We start from the raw sequence: 8694 nt of genomic DNA on the forward strand, positions 1-8694 counted from the left end.
AATTTACAGCTACCGTATTAATGGCGTATTAGTAGCGTTTAAAAAAAAAACAACAACAATAACTTCTGATATTTCGTCACGTGCCGTTACGTCATGTCGGATTGCCTCTTCAGTTTGCTCATGTCTTATTCTTAGTTCCTCCTCTGTGAATATTTTCAGTTTGAGGATATTGTCATGTCGAAACTTAAAAGCAAATGTCAGAATATATTTTAAAATTCGTGATAGACTATAAAAAAATACAAAAAAACAACAAAAAAACAACAACAACAACAACAACAACAACAACAACAACAACAACAACTTCAGATATTCCGTCACGTGCCTTCACGGAGCAAAGGAGAAAAAAAGAAAATGTGCCTTGACGGAGAAAATAAGTTTCGGGTATGCTAAACATTACCTCGACGCGTTTCGACTTATGAGTAACTTACAAGGAACTTGTGTCGACGTGTGTCAACGATCGCATATTGTGCCTACAACTTATGGCCAGCGTAGCGGAACGTGTGAGCCATACGGCGAGTAGGTCGTAAAATTTTCAGCATGCTTGAAATTTCACGACGTACTAAACGTATCACAAAATATGACAGCGTACTTCATCGTTTTTCAGCGTGCTCTTAACGTATACACAACTTACCCATATCGTATTCGACATGTGCCAGCATTTAGACACATTTTTCAGAGGTCGGCATACGCTGGCTAAATCGTCAAGGTGTGACTGCGATGTTGACACTTCCAATTCTCAGGCGGTTATGATTTGAATCGGCGAGCGGCAGGTTTTTAATAGGCTACGCCACGTGAGCGTCGGCGATACGTGCAGCGTGCTATGCCTAAGTTGAACTATCGTTGGGCATAGGTTGTGAACGCCGACAACACGCTAATCATTCGTTGGTATAAGTTATCTATAAGACAACGAAACGTTCTGTGCCCGTTATTAATATGTTATGCATACGACCAACTCGTTATGAATATGCCAAAAACTTTTTTAAAAACATCAAAATTTCAGAATACGCCAGCGTTTTACATACATTTTTATATGTTGCCACTGCTGGCTAAATCGTCAAGGTGTGGCAGCGCCTTTAAGGAATGACTGCACCCAAACAATGCCAGGAAATGTGCCCACAACATTGCAGAACCACCAGAACTCTGACTGTTGGAACCAAGAACTCATGGATGTAGAGTTCTTTAGGTTGGCACCACATTTGCAATCATCTATTTGTTGAGAACATGGTGAAAGATGATTCATTTGACCATTTCACATTTCTCCACTGCTCGGTCATCCATTGCCTGTGCTCTTTTCACCACTGGACTCAAACCTGCATTGCCAGGTGTGATGAGTGGTTTGTGCATTGCAACCTGATTGCAGTTTCCCCTCTGTAGAGTTCTCGGCGGACCGTTTTGGATGAAACTTGCTGCTCGTGTCCCAGGTTGAAATTTATCATTGATTGATCTGCAATTGTTTTCCTGCCTTGCTTTGCACTTAAAATTCATGCACAGATATCACAATCCTGGAGTATGCACATATGCCCACTGCTGCCCTTTTCTGTTGACGTCTTTCTCTCGGAGATCCATGCCGACATCACCTGAGACAACATTGCTCATGAAACATCAGCAAGTTGAGCTGTCTTTGTCACTGAAGCTCCTACCAAACACACCCAAACAATCATTCCTCTTTCAAAGTCACTGATGTCTCCTCTTGCAGCCATGTTAGCCATAATTATGGGAAACCAGGCCTGTGCAGCATTTTTGTACATGATCCTAAGCATGCTGGGATATTACTTGCTTAATTAACACATGGACCACACACGCGTGGAAGCCATTGCTTTCAATATACTTGGTGTCCCTCATTTACCCAGGTGTTTCCATTTTTTTGGTACACTACCTGGAGGATTAATACAACAGAAATTCTCGAAAAAAAAAATCTAACAACATACTGCCAGACTCATGATAACACAAGTAGTAACACAAGTACTTACTGCGGCGGATTTCACATCCAATAACACTTCTTCTTGCAAATGGAAACTTGGTTGCCAGGTCGCGATCATTATATTATACCCAAAACTGACCCAAACATTATAATGACCAACCCAAAATAGGCCATTTATAATTCTTCTCCTTATTCTTCTTGTCAGACAGCCGAACTCAAAATTGGTTTCAGCTCAGTACTTGGTTTAAACATGAATCTCCTGCATTTCATAGCGGCAGCTTCCATGTTGACTACTCAGAATTTTCACAACTTGAAAGGATTCCATGAAAAGCAGGCATAACTGCATTTCTACGTATAGTAATATGAAGGGTAAACACCTGTCAATCATCCTGGTGGGGGCAGTGCCACAGCGAAACAATTGTACGAGGGCCAATCGGACCTGAAATAAAAAAGATCCACATAACCTGTCCTGTGGATTTGCATGAAGGACCACAATAAAACTACAAAGAGGAGCAAGAAGCTCCTTTCTTGAGAACTTCATGCATATCTTTGAAAATGACAATTAATTGGAACTCGGAAACTAAGGTTGTGGTTAATAGCAAAATATTACATACAGTCCCGACAGTAGCGACAACAGAAAACCACTTTTAAAGACGTGTGTGGTTAATGGTGGAATATTACTTGCAGTCCGACAATCATTGTTACCAGATGTGCGATAACTACAATAATATATAAATATGATTATTATTATGATAAAATAATTAATCGCAGGCGTGACAGTATGTGCACAGATCCCGAGATGACCCTCAAACATTTTCATACTGATCGGATGTGGCGTTCGGCATATGCAATTATGACGTCATAATGAGAGCACCTATAACATCATTAAAAAAAAATCAAATTAATTCCCCGTAAGGAGTATTTGCTTTGTGCCAAGTTTCATTTTTTTTCCTTGGTGCGGTTTCAGAGATACAGAGGTCCAAAGTTTTTCAGTTTTACAATATGGCTGCCACACCACGTGACCTATGACATCATAATGACCGTTAAAGCATTCTCCATGAGTAGTTGCACCAATGGTGAAAATTCCGTCTCAATCCGACAAGCGGTTGCGGAGAAAAACACAAAAGTTCTGTGCTGACAAACAAACAGACAGACAAACAAATGGACCCAAATGCAACACCCTCTCCTTTGACGAGGGTAAAAAAAAAAAAAAAAAAAACATTATAGACTAGAATGAGCAATCCAAGATTGCACACTTTCTCCCAGACCGGTTTCTTTTGGTGTAATAGTATGTATTTAATGGATGTTTTCACATTCTAATTGTGCATACTTCAGATATGCACTCGGTTGAAAAGAGAGAACTAGCTACCACGAGGTGGCGTTTGTGGCCAACGTTAGCACATAATTCTGTGCGGGTGAACAAACAAACAAACAAACAAACAAACAGGCAGACAGATAAACTGACCTAAATGCAAATACCCTCTCCTCTGGAGAGATTAAAAATGCAAAAAAGGATGGACAATAAATAATCATGTGAAACCAATCCCGACATTTTTATTTGAATAACGGTTGTTTCTGCAGATGCCACTGTACAACTCTCTCGATCTGGGTTCACAATTACCACAAACACTCGGTGAGGTGTGTGCGTGCGTGTCCCTGCTCGCTTGTATTGAAAGGAAATGGTACGAATTTGATACCTCTCATCCATGGATATTTCTCGTAATTCCAACATTTTTGTGAGTCCGATTTGCATCCAGGAACACAACAGTTATGGTTAACAACTTTGAAATTGCAACTCTGCCATCTAATTCCTGAAAATTATGTTTAAAATACGGTACGACTGACATATTTCACCCTAGAAACGGCAGGTATAGTAAATAGCGCCCCATCTCGTGGAAATGATTCACTTGAAAACGCATACACAGGATATGTGCAAAAGGCCTCGTTTGCATTCAACCATCATTTCCAACGGGCCGTATTATCGATTTTTTTGTTGTTGTTCAAGTGTCACCAGAGGCCACCAAAAACACTTTGAATGCAGGAAATGCATTGGGTTACAGCATTTCCCCAGCTCCCAGGCTCGCTGCCCCCCCTCTCCCCTTGTCCCATCCACTCCATCACCGCTTCACCACTTGGGGGCACGAGTATTGATTGACCTTTGACCTTGGGCACCACAAACCCTCACTCAGTCCCGACCTATATGTCCGTGTGTGTGTGTGTGTGTGTGTGTGTGTGTGTGTGTGTGTGTGTGTGTGTGTGTGTGTGTGTGTGCAGCAACTCCACTACGAGCTTTTGATCATGTAATAAAACAAAAAAAGAAGAAAAAAAAGTATATATAATTTCTCAGGAAATATTTTTCTTCCTTGTTTATAGACTCTTAAAGGTCTCATTCGTAAAACATTTTGAACAACCCTTGCCATAATATAATGAAGTGATTATTGCAGATTATTTCCATAAAAGATGGTAGAGAACCTGAACTCGGCTGTGGTCAGAGTTGCATGGTGCACAGTTGATTCATTGGGAACTGGACTGAAAGTGGACAGATGGTGATTTGCCTTGAATATAAGTCGTGGATTTGTTGGACAAAGCAAATAAAGAGAACAATGAAGAGGAGGAAGCTCTGGAACTTTTGAAATTAGAGGACATCAACTTATAATTGTGAGGATTAATTGGAACTCGGATGGGGGTGGAAGGCAGGAAGAGGGAGAGGGGTGGTGGACCTGAGAAATCTACCACCATGGAAGTCATCATTGAAGATGCATATACATAACCTGAGCGTTGTTACCTCCACCACCGAAGATGAAGGAGGTGATGTTTTTCACCCCTTTCTGTCTGTTTGTATGCAGGATATCTCAAAAAGTTGTGGACAGGTTCGGTGTGTGACAAAAGGATGAACTGATTTGATGTTGATGAAGATCCGGATCCGGATCCGACTACCACAAATTTTTAAGCAATTCTCCACCATTGAGAGATTGGGCCAAAAACAATGTACAACACGATATCTCAAAAAGTTGTGGACGGATTCGGACAAAACTTGTTGGACACTTTGGATGTGTAACAAGGAAGAAAAGTTTTAAATTTTGATGAAGATCTGAGTCCAGATCCGAGATTTAAAAAAAGTCATTCCTCACTATTGAGAGATAGGGCTAAACGAAAAAGTTGTGCACAGATTTGGATGAAACCTGTTGGACAGGTTGGGTGTGTAACCCCGACGAAATGATTCGATTTCGGTGAAGACCCGAATCCGGATCTGGAGACGAGAATTATTTAAATTTCAAAGTGATTCTTCACCATTGAGAGATCGGGCCAAAAACGATATCTTGCATGATATTTCAAAAATACATTGGGCCCAATAGTGTTGCGAATCTGGAAGCCATGAGCACACAACATTCAGGTCCTATAGCTCAGTTATTTCGATAAGTGAATGTGGAGAGATAGCTCCCTTCCCATAGTCTAATGGGTGAATAAATGTACTTGCGCTGTGGAGTTACTTTGATAGTCAGGGGTTTTTTTCATTTTTTACACCCCTCCTAACTACGACAACGCCAGCATCACCTTCACCTCACTCTGGCCGACACCATTGCCTACGTGCATGTCAGCACGTACGTGGGCAGAGCCCACGCAGAATACAGTTCCTCTGGCTGTTTGGTGGGTGGAGCCCATGCAGAATAATGATGCTCTGCTTGTTTGGTGGGCGGAGTTCAAGGAGGAGCTTCGCAATGGTGAGGAAGGTGGTCCGCGTGATGTCACCACGCCCCCGGGCCAATTGATGGACTTGCCGCTCGTTTTGGCCAGTGACAGGGTGACGAGCGATTGTGCGCGCCAAAACTGTCCAATGAGGGAGAGAGAGGCGGGCGGAAGCAATTTTTTTTTTACTGATATCTTGTGTAGAGTAGAAACCAATGAAGACAACTACGATAATAAACCGAAGATGAAAATTAGTTTGCTTTAACACACGCTCGAACCGATACTGGAACAAAAATAAAGAAGAAGAACCTTTCTAACCCACCTTGTTTCGTTCTTCATGCAATGGCAGCACATTATTTTATTGGGGTGGAGTCCTGCCAGCTGTCCAGACAATGCATGTAAAGCAGTGGGGTGGAGTTAGGGTAGCTGAACACTGATCCGTGTATAATATTGTTGCGGATTTGGAAGTTTATCGCACTCAACATACAGGTCCTATAGCGCAGTTATTTCGGTAAGTATGTGTTTTATAGATAGCTTCCTTCCCCTTGTCTAAAGGGGCATTTATTTTCGCTTGTTTAAAGCGAAAATAAATGTCCATGTGCTGTGGAGTTATTTTGATAGTTATGCTTTTTTTTCCACCAACAAGAACTACAACAACGGCTGCGGACCACTCCAGCTTGGAATAAAACAATGACGAGAGACCCTCTGCTCCCGGCATTCTGTGGGCACCTACTAGAGGAACGATCATGCCCCCACCCACCGATTCGCTTGGCAAGGTGCCCAGTAGAGGAAAGGCCAGTAGAGGAAAGGTCGAGCTGCGCACGAGAAACCCTCTGCTACCGGCATTCTCTGCGCTCACGAGGGGAAAGGTCATGCCCCCACCCACCGATTCGCTTGGCAGAGCGCCAAGTCGAGGAAAGGTCGAGCCGTGCCGAGAACACCTCTGCTCCCGGCATTCTCTGCGCTCACGAGGAGAAAGGTTATGCTCCCACGCACTGATTCGCTTGGCAAAGCGCCAAGTGGGGAAAAAGTCGAGCCACACCTGAGAACGAATGACGCCTGAGCGAGCGCGCTGGAGAGGATATAAAGGGGCAGAGAATCCTCGCAGGAGTGAGTCTGTCTGGCTGGTCTTGGTCGTCATCTTCTTCCTCCTCCTCCGCTGCACGATCGAGCGCTCGAGAGACACCATCCCCCGGCAAGAACCACAAGGGTGGTTCGCCGGTGCCTGGATTCGGCTCGCCTCTCACTGGGGCCCGGGTCGACTCGACTTGAAGACCGCACGAGGCGGACAGGTCCGAGACAGGCCTCAACAAAGACCATTTGGTCCAATCCTTTTGGGTGTGTGCGTGTGTGTGTTCGTGGTACCAGTCAAGATAAGTAGTGAATTGTATAAGTGCTTTTTGCTTGTTTATGTGTGCCTTAATTACTCGGTTTAGCTCTGTCCTTATGTGCTCCCCTCATTTCCCCCCATTGTAAATAAATACCCTGATTGTTCAATGCTTCAGCTTGTTCGTGTCCATTCCTTCATTGACTGAGTGTGCTGTGTGTTGGAAAGTTAGCCCGGCCGTCGCCGTTGTAACAGAGTATTCGGGACCGACGGAACTCGGCGATCAAACCGCTCGGATCGCACACGGAACGAGTATGCGAAGCAGCTCGTTCTGAAAGGGTGCCGTTGAGGGTGACTTTCCCCGGTAGGTTGGACCACGTGGGTATTTAGGTAAATTGAAATTGACAATCGACCCTACCCCACCTGGTCTGTCTATTGGCGAGTTCGGTCCAAAAGGGGACCCGTACTTTCCCGGAGTTTTCCGAAGAAGTACGATCTAAATTCCGGGCGATTGGTCGAGCCAAACTCTGCTGCTCCATCTGGTGGTCGTGCTCGCAGCTGACGCCTGGTGCCCGCAACAATAAGTGATTTCTTTTCAGTCTAAAAAGGGCATAACTCTGTGAAAAATTGACAAAACGCCCTGAAACTCGAACCTTTTCTGTAAGTTATCATACTAAAGCCATGCACCAAGTTTGAGTTGAATATGTTAAAGGGTATGGGGGAAAAGGTCTGAAAAACCACAGGTGGGACAGATAGACAGACAGACCAGTGGACAGACAGACAGACAGACAGACAGACAGCAGCTTATAGTCCTCTCTGGGGGAGCTGGTAGGGGACTAATAAGCCTATAAGATACATTATTCAATCTTTCCAGGAGCCATTCACATTGCAATTCACGTCAAACAGCCAATCAGCGTAAAATGCGAAAAGACGAACGGACAGTCATCTCTGTCTTACATATAGACTAGCATAACCCGCGCTCTGCGCGACATGTTGGGGGTGGGTGTGTTTGAGAAAGGAACTGATGCAGAGTATCAGTAGTAATTTTACTTTAATGCAGTAAGTGGAATACGATTTCACTGTTTCAGAACCATTTTATTTACTTTTTTTGTACCATGCACCTCATATGGTCTTTGAGATAATGTAAGCCGAATATCACGTCACTCGAGCGCAGAACAAAGTCGAAGATAGCACGACACGAAACCACAAACTCGGAAATAATATATAAGATTATGCTATAATATAAGATCATGTGTTATGAAAGTAATTTTTTTGATGTTTTCATTTGGATTATGATGAGTGATGATATGATATATTTCAAGACTTCCATGTTTAGTTACTTTCCATTTTGAGCGTTCCTTACTTTAGCATCCCTCGGAACATTAATCCACTTTTAAAACAGTCTCACAACAAGGATTACGCCAAGTACTTTGACTTGCAATGGTCGGCGAGAAGCAATTTGGATTGTGCTGAGGATGGAGGTCATAAGTCACCAACTCTGTGACAGCCACCATGATACGATTAGCGTGCAGCTAATGCTCACAGACAGGACACCCAGCTTAACGTCGATCCGAGGGATGGCACGCTTTATGATGTAATTCCCGACCCATGAAGCCCCAATCCGGCACATTATAATGGAGTTGGCCATCAAAACCGGACCAGACCCCACTCAGTGTGTAATTACCTCTGTACCATCCCTCCAGTGTGGTTTCATCATTGTAGATAAAAAACGACATCGTTATTGGTGAAACGTTCGTGC

The 8694-nt window shown here is 43.6% G+C and overlaps 1 protein-coding gene across 11 annotated transcripts in view; it reads right to left on the reverse strand.

Annotated features, from left to right (window-relative positions):
- GULP1 (GULP PTB domain containing engulfment adaptor 1) overlaps nt 1-8694 on the reverse strand; it is a 356627-nt gene that overhangs the window by 154412 nt on the left and 193521 nt on the right. The window lies entirely within an intron of this gene.

This window comes from Eptatretus burgeri, chromosome 3 (genome assembly GCF_056783735.1).
Source record: "Eptatretus burgeri isolate ZD-2024b chromosome 3, Ebu_testis_v1, whole genome shotgun sequence".
Classification (NCBI taxonomy): Eukaryota; Metazoa; Chordata; class Myxini; order Myxiniformes; family Myxinidae; genus Eptatretus; species Eptatretus burgeri.